General features: G+C 45.2%; 1 pseudogene; it reads right to left on the bottom strand.

The window, feature by feature from the left end:
- Positions 1-1,953: 1,953 nt before the first annotated feature.
- On the bottom strand, positions 1,954-11,271 carry LOC123056049 (uncharacterized; annotated as a pseudogene).
- Between the last annotated feature and the right edge of the window lie 692 nt (positions 11,272-11,963).

Below are 11,963 nucleotides of genomic sequence, written 5' to 3'. Positions count from 1 at the left end.
TTTCTAGAGAAGCCTTCTGATCTTTCCAAACCATACCAATTGTTGACCCTAGGTGCGACATGGGACACAACTCATGACGAAGAGTAGAACAGTTAGGTGAACTCAAGTTTTGTGAAGCTACTACAATATAGTCGGTCTCAAATCATTCGCTAAACATCCAATGTTGTTGGTCAGGAGAAATACCGTTGTTGTTTCCATGATCTATTAAGGGCATAAAATATTCTAGCGCAAAATTGGGAGCACGATGGGAAATGAAGCCTTTATCTCCCGCGCAAGGAGGATGATAAGGAGAGATGCCTTGACATTCTGGGCATGAGGAGGATGTCGAGGATGTATCCCTTGACGTGGTAGTTTAGTTGAGGATAACGAACATGTATGTTGCCACCGAATAATCTAGGAGGAGGATGTGTACTAAGGCTTTTTCCACAGGTACTAGTGGAGGACGCTGAAAGTATAGGCCATCGTCTACTCGTGCATCAAGAGGATGAACATCATATGATCGTTGATCTTGAAGAAGACAAGGTTGATGTCCATGATAAGCAAGTACCAGAGGAGGAAGACAATAGAATAAGACTTTACTAACATATAATACAAACTTACCTTATATCACTTCTTGTGCTTTCACATGATTTCCCCCGGTATCTTGTATTGTCGCAATAGTTATCTCTCCTTGCATGTGTTTATGAGTGATTTTTGGTCCCATACAATGAAACCGATTATTGAGTCTTGGTTTGTATCAATTGTTGATGTCTCTTTCCAAAACCCATGTTTTGATAGGACTATTATTATGTCCTTCTATCCGTGACATACATACATATATGAACCACTTTTCTCCTAGAAAGGGGGGGGAGTGTATGTTTCATTTTCCAGAGTAGCCTTCCGATCTTTCAAAACTATAGCGATTGTTCCTGGACCTTGGGTGCAATATGGGACACAACTCATGACCAGGAGTAGAACCGCTAGGTGGCCTCAAGTGTTGTGAACCTGCAATAATATAGTCGGTCTCAAGTGATTCGCTAAACATCAAAGTTTTCTGGTCAGGAGAAATACCGCGGTTGTTTCCCTACTTTATTAAGGCTTGAAATATTCTAGTGGAAAATTGGGAGGGCGATGGAAAATCAAGCCTTGATCACCTACACAAGACGGATGCGAATGAAAGATGCCTTGAAATTTTGGGGCATGAGAAGGATGTTGAGGATGTAACCCTTGACCGGGTAGTTTGGTTGAGGATGTCGAGCATGTAATCGTCACTTAGTACTCCATAAGGAGGATATGAACAATATGATCCTTCCTCTGCTAGTACCAGAGGAGGACGCCAGAAATATAGGCCATTGTTAAGGATGATGAACATGACGAGTGTATAATCATTGATCTGAAATAGGAGGAGGAGGAGGATGTCATTGATAAGCAAGTACCAAATGAGGACAACGATATAATACGACTTACAATTATGTGGTCTAATAGATAATACAAACATAAAATATATCACTTCTTGTGCTTCAACACCAGTTCCCCCGGCTTCTTGTATTGCCACAATAATTATCTCTCACTTGCATCTGTTTAGTGGTGATTTTTGGTCCAATACAACAAAAAGGATTATTGGGTCTTGGTTTGTATCAATTGGTGAATTGCTTTTCCAAAAGCAAGCAAACACCAAAGGAGTACAACAATATAATAAGACTTACAATTGGGTGGTCTAACAGATAATACAAACATACCACATATCAATTCTTGTGTTTCCACATGACTTCCCCCGGTTTCTTGTATTGTCACAATACTTATCTCTCACTTGCTTGTTTTTAGTGTTGATTTTTGGTTCCATATAAGGAAACTGATTATTGGATCTTGGTTTGTATCAACTGTTAGCGTGCCTTTCCAAAGGCGATATTTTTCAAGCAATATTAATATGTCCTTCTCTCCGGGACATACATAAGTATATGATCCATATTTCTCCTAGAAAGGGAGAAAAGTGTATGTTTCATTTTCCAGAGAAACGTTCCGATCTTTCAAAACCATACCTATTGTTGACCCTGGGTGCGACATGGGACACAACTCACGACGAGTAGTAGAACCGCTAGGTGGACACAAGTGTTGTGAAGCTGCTATAATATAGTCGGTCTCAAGTCATTCCCTAAACATCCAATGTCATTGGTGAGGAGAAATACCGTTGTTGTTTCCATGATCTATTAGGGGCATAAAATATTCTTGCACAAAGCTGGGAGCACGATGGGAAATGAAGCCTTTATCTCCCGCGCAAGGAGGATGCCAATGAGAGATGCCTTGACATTCTGGGCATGAGGAGGATGCCGAGGATGTATCCCTTCACCTGGTAGTTCAGTTGAGGATGACGAACATGTAAGTTGTCACCTTATATTCTTGGAGGAGGATATGTACAAAGGCCTTCATCACAAGTACTAGTTGAGGACGCTAAAAGTATAGGCCATCGTCTACTCGTGCATAAAGAGGATGAACAACATATGATCTTTGATCTAAAAGAAGACAAGGTTGATAACCATGATAAGCAAGTACCAGTGGACTAAGACAACAGAATAAGACTTACTAATATATAATACGAACTTACCTTATATCACTTCTTGTGCTTTCACATGAGTTCCCCCAATATTTTGTATTGTCAAAATACTTATCTCTCCCTTGCATGTTTTTCGGAGTAATTTTTGGTCCCATGCAACAAAATGGACTATTGAGTCTTGGTTTGTATCAAGTGTTGACGTTCCTTTCCAAAACCCATGTTTTTATAGGACTATTATTATGTCCTTCTATCTGGGACATACATAAATATATGAACCACTTTTCTCCTAGAAAGGGGGAGAAGTGTATGTTTCATTTTCGAGAGAAGCCTTCCGATCTTTCAAAACCATAACGATTGTTCCTGCACCTTGGTTGCAATATGGCACACAACTCATGACCAGGAGTAGAACCGCTAGGTTGCCTCAAGTGTTGTAAACCGCAATAATATATTCAGTCTCAAGTCATTCGCTAAACATCAAATGTTGTTGGTCAGGAGAAATACTATGGTTATTTCCATGATTTATTAAGGCTTGAAATATTCTGGTGCAAAATTGGGAGGGCATTGGGAAATCAGGCCTTGATCTCCTGCGCAAGAAGGATGCCAATGATAGATGCCTTGGCATTCTGGGGCATGAGAAGGATGTCGAGGATGTAACCCTTCACCTGGTAGTTTGGTTGAGGATGTCGAGCATGTAATCGTCACCTAGTAGTCCATGAGGAGGATATGAACAATATGATCCATGCTTCGCTAGTACCAGAGGAGGACGCCAGAAATATAGGCCATCATCTACTATGCATGAAGAGGATGGAGAGGGTATAATCATGATCTGAAACAAGAGGAGGAAGATGTCATTGATAAGCAAGTAGCAAAGGAGGACAACGATAGAATAAGACTTACAATTATGTGGTCTAATAGATAATGCAAACATACCATATATCACTTCTTGTGCTGCAACATGAGTTCTCCTGGTTTCTTATATCGTCACAATAATTATCTCTCACTTGCATGTGTTTGGTGGTGATTTTCGGTGTAGTACAACGAAAAGGATTATTGGGTCTTGGTTTGTAGCAACTGGTGATTTGCCTTTCCAAGAGAAAGCAAGTACCAAAGGAGGGCAATGATAGAATAAGACTTAAATTATGTGGTCTAACAGATAATACAAACTTACCATATATAAATTCTTGTGCTTCCACATGATTTCCCCCGGTTTCTTGTATTGTCACAATACTTATGTCTCACTTGCTTGTTTTTAGTGTTGATTTCTGGTTCCGTATAAGGAAACCGATTATTGGGTCTTGGTTTGTATCAACTGTTAGCGTGCCTTTCCAAAGGCCATATTTTTCGACGACTGTTATTATGTCCTTCTCTTCGGGACATACATAAGTATGTGATCCATTCTTCTCCTAGAAAGGGGGAAAAGTGTGTGTTTGATTTTCTAGAGAAGCCTTCTGATCTTTCCAAACCATACCAATTGTTGACCCTGGGTGCAACATGGGACACAACTCATGACAAGGAGTAGAACAGCTAGGTGGACTCATGTTTTGTGAAGCTGCTACAATATAGTCGGTCTCAAATCATTCGCTAAACATCCAATGTTGTTGGTCACGAGAAATACCATTGTTGTTTCCATGATCTATTAAGGGCATAAAATATTCTAGCCCAAAATTGGGTGCATGATGGGAAATGAAGCCTTTACTCTCGCGCAAGGAGGATGATAATGAGAGATGCCTTGATATTCTGGGCATGAGGAGGATGTCGAGGATGTATCCCTCGACGTGGTAGTTCAGTTGAGGATAACGAACATGTAAGTTGCCACCGAATAATCTAGGAGGAGGATGTGTACTAAGGCTTTCTCCACAAGTACTAGTCGAGGACGCTGAAAGTATAGGCCATCATCTAATCTTGCATCAAGAGGATGAACAGAATATGATCACTGATCTTAAAGAAGACAAGGTTGATGTCAATGATAAGCAAGTACTAGAGGAGGAAGACAATAGAATAATACTTACTAACATATAATACAAAGTTACCTTATAGCACTTCTTGTGTTTCTACATGAGTTCCCCCGGTATCTTGTATTGTCACAATACTTATCTCTCCTTGCATGTTTTTAGTAGTGACTTTTGGTCCCATACAATGAAACCGATTATTGAGCCTTGGTTTGTATCAACTGTTGACGTCCTTTCCAAAACCCATGTTTTGATAGGACTATTATTATGTCCTTCTATCCGGGACATACATAAATATATGAACCACTTCTCGCCTAGCAAGGGGTAGAAGTGTATGTTTCATTTTCCAGAGAAGCCTTCCATCTTTCAAAACCATAGCGATAGTTCCTGGACCTTGGGTGCAATATGGGACACAACTCATGACCAGGAGTAGAACCACTAGGTGGCCTCAGGTGTTGTGAACCTGCAATAATATAGTCGGCATCAAGTCATTCGCTAAACATCTAATTTTGTTGGTCAGGAGAAACACCACCGTTGTTTCCATGCTTTATTAAGGCTTGAAATATTCTGGTGCAAAATTGGGAGGGCGATGGAAAATCAAGCCTTGATCTCCTGCACAAGAAGGATGCAAATGAAAGACGCCTTGACATTCTGGGGCATGAGAAGGATGTCGAGGTTGTAACCCTTGACCGGGTAGTTCGGTTGAGGATGTCGAGAATGTAATCGTCACCTAGTACTCCATAAGGAGGATATGAATAATATGATCCTTGCTCTGCTAGTACCAGAGGAGGACACCAAAAATATAGGCCATTGTTAAGGATGAGGAGTGTATAATCATTGATCTGAAACACGAGGAGGAGGAGGATGTCATTGATAAGCAAGTACCAAATGAGGACAACGATAGAATACGACTTACAATTATGTGGTCTAATAGATAATACAAACATAACATATATCACTTCTTGTGCTTCAACACCAGTCCCCCCAGCTTCTTGTATTGTCACAATAATTATCTCTCACTTGCATGTGTTTAGTGGTGATTTTTGGTCCAATACAACGAAAAGGATTATTGGATCTTGGTTTGTATAAATTGGTGATGTGCTTTTCCAAAAGCAAGCACATACCAAATGAGTACAACAATATAATAAGACTTACAATTATGTGGTCTAATAGATAATACAAACATACCATATATAACTTCTTGTGCTTCCACATGACTTCCCCCGGTTTCTTGTATTGTCACAATACTTATCTCTCACTTGCTTGTTTTCAGTGTTGATTTTTTGTTCCGTATAAGGAAACTGATTATTGGGTCTTGGTTTGTACTAACTGTTAGCCTGCCTTTCCAAAGGCGATATTTTTCAAGGACTGTTACTATGTCCTTCTCTCCGGGACATACATAAGTATATGATCCATTTTCTCCTAGAAAGGGAGAAAAGTGTATATTTCATTTTCCAGAGAAGCCTTCCGATCTTTCCAAACCATACCAATTGTTGACCATGGGTGCGACATGGGACACAACTCACGACGAGGAGTAGAACCGTTAGGTGGACACAAGTGTTGTGAAGCTGCTATAATATAGTCGGTCTCAAGTCATTCGTTAAACATCCAATGTTGTTGGTGAGGAGAAATACCATTGTTGTTTCCATGATCTATTAGGGGCATAAAATATTCTTGCCCAAAACTGGCAGTGAGGGAGTCCTGGATTAAGGGGTTCTCGGGCGTCCGGCCTGTTGGACATGGGCCGGACTGATGGGCTGTGAAGATACAAGACCGAAGATTCTCACCCGTGTCCGGATGGGACTCTCCTTGGCGTGGATGGCAAGCTTGGCGTTCGGATATGAAGATTCCTTTCTCTGTAACCGACTTTGTACAACCCTAGTCCCCTCCGGTATCTATATAAACGGGATGGTTTAGTCCCTAGAGACAATCATAATCATACATGCTAGACTTCTAGGGTTTTAGCCATTACGATCTCGTGGTAGATCAACTCTTGTAATACTCATATTCATCAAGATCAATCAAGCAGGAAGTAGGGTATTACCTCCATAGAGAGGGCCCGAACCTGGGTAAACATTGTGTCCCCTGTCTCCATCGACATTAGACGCACAATTCGGGACCCCCTATCCGAGATCCGCCAGTTTTGACACCGATATTGTGAAGCTGCTATAATATAGTCGGTCTCAAGTCAATCGCTAAACATCCAATGTTGTTGGTGAGGAGAAATACCGTTGTTGTTTCCATGATCTATTAGGGGCATAAAATATTCTTGCCCAAAACTGGGAGTGAGGGAGTCCTGGATTAAGGGGTTCTCGGGCGCCCGGCCTGTTGGACATGGGCCGGACTGATGGGCTGTGAAGATACAAGACCGAAGATTATCACCAAGTCTGGATGGGACTCTCCTTGGCGTGGATGGCAAGCTTGGCATTCGGATACGAAGATTCCTTTCTCTGTAACCGACTTTGTACAACCCTAGTCCCCTCCGGTATCTATATAAACCGGAGGGTTTAGTCCCTAGAGACAATCATAATCATACAGGCTAGACTTCTAGGGTTTTAGCCATTACGATCTCGTGGTAGATCAACTCTTGTAATACTCATATTCATCAAGATCAATCAAGCAGGAAGTAGGGTATTACCTCCATAGAGAGGGCCCGAACCTAGGTAAACATCGTGTCCCCTGTCTCCTGTTACCATCGACCTTAGACGCACAGTTCAGGACCCCCTACCCGAGATCCGCCGGTTTTGACACCGACATTGGTGCTTTCATTGAGAGTTCCGCTATGACGTCGAAGACAAGATTGATGGCTCGCCTTGTTATCAAGGATGGTATCACCTCCGGAGGAGCCCTAGCCTCAGGCCAAACCCTCCGGCTGGGCGACTTTACCATGACCGCCCGTACGGCCGTCAAGCCGACGATGACTTCTCAGGTCATCGAAAATCACCTCCGTGTTGACTCCAAATACTCCAAACGGATGGATCCGATGGAATTGTCATCTTTAAACGAACTCCTAGATCGCATCACCGCCTTGGGGGTCACTACAGACTACGATCGGATTGGGCTTAAACCCGATCAGAGAGAAGTCAAATCTTCGCCGATCACCCATCAGATAGCGGTAGTAGAGGAGCAAAACAACAACTCTTCCTCTATATGGAGGACGAAGTATGTTCGGATTTCCGAGCTCGAAGAGCCAGATACCTGTCCGCGGAACGACGTGCCCTGTCCTTCGAACCTAGAATCGGATGATGGGCTTGAAAAATCAGTTGATATCCCAGAGCCCGAACCATTAAGCTCGGAGATTTCTCAAACTTCAGATCCCAAATTGGGTCAGGGTTCGGATTTAAAGCCACCCACCCACCCAGATATACGCGATCTCATGTACATACGGCAGCAGTCTCAGGAAATAGTCCCTCACTTTTGGGCCAGATTCCTCCTTGTCAAAGACAAGATTAAAGATTGCCGCGACGAAGACGCGATCGCAGCATTCTGCAATAATTGCACGGACGTAGGAATCCTCAACGCCATCAATCGCGTATTACACTTCGCTGACTTGGCAACCATCATACAGAAGTACGGCGAATGGAAAGCACCTGGAAAACTCAGGCAGCTCGCTGGGAACCACCGGTTTCCACTCAACCCTTCGTCCGGCAAAAAGGATGCATCCTCGCGGGGCACCCGAACCAATAGTAAAGAAATCTAAGCCCATTACGGGGCGCGGAACCGTTTTGGAGGGATGGCTCGATAGGCCATGCAAAATACACACAACATCGGATACCATACCAACCCACAGCCTTAGAGCATGTTGGATACTCCGGCAAGTGGCCAAGGAGCAGCGAGGATATCCTCACCAAAAATACCCCAGAGCAACAGCCCCCGGAAGACGACCACCTCAGTGTATTGACGGTCTTCGAGACTTTTGCTTCAAACAATCGGCGCAAAAGGGCCCTCCGCGACCTCGCTGAAGTCTGCCAAGTCACAGCAACAAACCCTTGGAACGACACGGCCATAACTTTCAATAGCAGTGACGAACCAAAATTCCGGACAGTTCGGGCACCGGCCGCCTTGGTCCTCAATCCAATTGTGGACGGTTTTCGGCTCACCAAAGTGCTCATGGACGGCAGCAGCGGACTAAACCTCATCTACGAGGATAAACTCAACAAAATGGAAATAGACAGGAGCCGCATCGAGCAAAGCAGCACGACCTTCCGAGGAATCATTCCCTGTCGGGAGGCGCGATGTGCGGGAAAAATCACACTTCACGTGGTATTCGGCACACCGGAGAATTATCGGTCCAAAGAGATAACCTTCCAAGTGGCCCCTTTCAACAGCGGATATCACGCCCTATTGGGGCGAGATGCATTTACACGCTTCCAAGCTATACCTCATTACGGGTACATGAAGCTCAAGATGCCTAGGCCCAATGGTATCATCACTCTTGCCAGTGATCCGGACATAGCACTCCGCGCCGAAAACAAAACTGCATCCCTGGCCCTCGAGGCACTGTCTGAAGCCCTCGCGGCCGAAGAGCTAACCGCGCTGCACTCCACTGTGGATAGGGACGACATAATCCTGGACAAGTGACCCAAATCCACCTCCTTTAAACCAGAAGATGAAATAGTCAAATTTCAAGTCCACCCGACGGACCCCAAGAAGGCAGCATCCATCGGGGCACAGCTCAACCCAATGGTTGACGCCGCGCTACGAGAGTTCCTGCGTGAGAACTGGGACATATTAGCCTGGCACCCTTCTGATATGCCAGGAATCCCACACAGGTTGGCCGAACACAACCTCAACATACTAAAGGGATATAAACCGGTCAAGCAAACACTGCGGCGCTTTTCCGAACCCAAACGACAAGCTATGGGGGAGGAGCTAGCCAAGTTAATCGAGGCCTGATTCATCAGAGAAATAAAACATCTGGACTGGCTAGCAAACCTGGTGATGGTGCCAAAGAAGGATAAATCCTGGCGCCTATGCGTCGATTTCAAAGACCTCAACAAGGCATGCCCTAAGGATCCCTTCCCCCTCCCTTGCATCGATCAGATTATTGATGCTACCGCAGGACACGACTCACTGTGTTTCCTCGATACATACTCCGGTTACCATCAAATCAAAATGAAGGAGTCCGACCAAGCCGCAATGGCATTCATTACCCCATACGGGCCATTCTGCTTCAACACTATGTCCTTCGGGCTCAAAAACGCCGGGGCCACCTACCAGCGCATGATTCAAACATGCTTGGAGAAACAGATTGGCAAGACAGTTGAAGCATATGTGGATGACGTCATCATCAAAACTAGGCACGTCGAGTCACTGATAGACGATCTGCGTCTCACATTCGACAACCTCCGTACATATGACATCAAGCTCAATGCGGAAAAGTGTATTTTCGGCGTAACCACTGGAAAACTGCTGGGCTTCATTGTTTCGATAGAGGAATTGAAGCAAACCTAGCCAAAATCCTAGCTTTGTCACAATTGGCTACGCCAACAGACCTTAAACAGGTCCAAAAATTAGCCGGATGTGTGGCAGCTTTAAGCCGTTTTATCTCCAGACTAGGAGAAAAAGCACTGCCACTCTATCGCCTTCTTCGACGTACCGACCACTTCGAGTGGACGGATGCGGCAATGGCCGGACTAGAAGAAATAAAGGTTCTTTTAGCGAGCAACCCAATCCTGGCCGCACCGAACATCGGTGAACCCATGCTATTATACATATCGGCAACGCACCAAGTGGTGAGTGCGGTGCTCGTCGTCGAGCGAGAGGAGGACGGACACAAATTCCCTCTTCAGAAGCTGGTATACTACGTATCCACTGTCCTCACACCATGCAAATCCCGGTACCCTCATTACCAAAAGATAGCATACGCGGTCTTCATGGCATCCCGGAAGCTACGACACTACTTTCAAGAGTGCTCAATCGCGGTGGCTTCTGAAGTACCACTCAATGACATAATAAACAACCGCGATGCCACGGGCCAGATTTCCAAGTGGGCCATTGAGCTCCTTCCATTCGACATAACATACAAACCGCGTCGGGCCATTAAATCCCAAGTACTAGCCGACTTCGTCGCCGAATGGACAGAGGCCGAACTCCCTAAAGAGTACGGCACATACTCCAACTGGGTCATGCATTTCGATGATTCCAAAATGCTGGCGGGCTTAGGAGCGGGCTTGTCTTAACATCCCCCACCGGAGACACAGTTCAGTACGTACTGCAAATACTATACACAGACTCCAACAATGCAGCCGAATACGAGGCCTTATTGCATGGTCTTCGGATGGCGGTCTCCATGGGCATACAACGCCTGGAGGTGCACGGGGATTCAAACCTCGCAATATCCCAAATAAATGGAGACTTTGACGCCAAAGATCCGAAGATGGCGGCCTATCGTAACGCCGTTCTCAAAATGTCGGCTCGGTTTGAGGGGCTCGAGTTTCATCATGTGGCTCGAGAGAGTAATCAAGCGGTGGATGTCCTTGCTCGTATCGGCGCCAAGCAAGACCCATCCCGCCTAACATATTCCTGGAAAGGCTCTTCAAGCCATCCGTGGTGTGGCAAGGGGAGAGCTGCAACACTAGTCCAGATCCGATTATACCCCCAGATTCCGATCACAATACCGATATCATCGGGAGCTCAGCCACCAAAATAACACCATCGGCCCATCTTATCATGGTAGTAATTGCCCCATGGACCGAACCCTTCTTGGCCTACCTTAATAGGTGAGAGCTCCCTCACGATCAGAATGAGGCTCGCTGCATTGTCCGACGTTTGAAAGCCAACAAGGTCCATGACGGAGAGCTCTACAAAAAAAGAACTATCGGAGTACTTCAAAGATGTATCTCCGAAGAAGAGGGACGGCAGCTCTTGGCTGAAATTCATGCCGGTCTCGGTGATCACGACGCCGCGGCTCGGGCCCATGTAAGTAAGGCCTTCCGTACATGTTTCTATTGGCCAACGGCCCGAGCAGATGCACAGGACCTTGTCCAACGTTGCATCGGATGCCAGCTTTTGGCCAACCAAAGCCATATGCCACCCACCGCTCTACAAATAATCCCCATCACTTGGCCTTCTGCGGTCTGGGGACTTGATATGGTCGGGCCCCTTAAAGGAGGAAGCCATAAGAAAAAATATCTGCTGGTCATGGTAGATAAGTTCACTAAGTGGATAGAGGCCAAACCAGTTAAAACGGCCGAAGCCGGACCAGTGATAGACTTCATATCCGGTGTCGTGCACCGTTATGGTGTCCCGAACAGCATCATCACCGATAACGACTCCAATTTCACAGCCAATGAGGTGAAAACCTGGTGTGCTAATCTGGGCATTAAGCTCGATTACGCCTCCGTCTATCACCCGCAAACAAATAGTCAAGTCGAACGAGCCAATGGTCTTATTATGAGCGGCATGAAGCTTAGACTAGTGCGGTCTTTGAAAGAATCAGACAAGCACTGGGTTGAGGAGCTCGAGTCCATACTCTGGGGGCT

The sequence above is a fragment of the Triticum aestivum genome, chromosome 2D (assembly GCF_018294505.1).
Source record: "Triticum aestivum cultivar Chinese Spring chromosome 2D, IWGSC CS RefSeq v2.1, whole genome shotgun sequence".
Taxonomy (NCBI): Eukaryota; Viridiplantae; Streptophyta; class Magnoliopsida; order Poales; family Poaceae; genus Triticum; species Triticum aestivum.
This window is presented reverse-complemented; position numbering and strand designations above follow the sequence as displayed.